This window comes from Capsicum annuum, chromosome 11 (genome assembly GCF_002878395.1).
Source record: "Capsicum annuum cultivar UCD-10X-F1 chromosome 11, UCD10Xv1.1, whole genome shotgun sequence".
Taxonomy (NCBI): Eukaryota; Viridiplantae; Streptophyta; class Magnoliopsida; order Solanales; family Solanaceae; genus Capsicum; species Capsicum annuum.
In genome coordinates, this window is record NC_061121.1 from 199,081,884 (window position 1) to 199,082,434 (window position 551).

Here is a 551-nt window from a genome sequence, read left to right on the forward strand (position 1 = left end):
GACGTCAAAAGAGCCTTCTTAAATGGTTTTATTCATGAGTATTTTTTTTGTAAAACACCTCCACGGGTTTGAAAATCCATCTTATCCAAATCATATTTTCACATTATAAAAAGAACTCTACGGTATCAAGCAAGCTCCAAAGGCTTGGTATGAGAGATTGAGTACTTTCCTACTCAATAACAATTTTTAAAAAGGTAAAATTGATACAACTCTATTGATTTAGAAGCTTGAATCAAATCTTTTTATTGTAAAATTTACATTGATGATATCATTTTTGGTAGAATTTTTCAAATTTAATAAAAGGAGAATTTGAAATGAGCTTCAAGGGAGAGCTCAAATTCTTCTTGGGACTACAAATCAAACAAACTCCCAAAGGCACCTTCATTAGTCAAGCTAAGTACACAAATGAACTTATCAAAAAGTTGGGTATGGAAAAAGGAAAGGCCTATGGAACCCTAATGAGTCCATCCAAAAGTCTTGATTCAGACTCATCTAGAAAAGATGTTGATGAAAACATGTACAGGGGAATGATTGGATCTTTAATCTTTTTT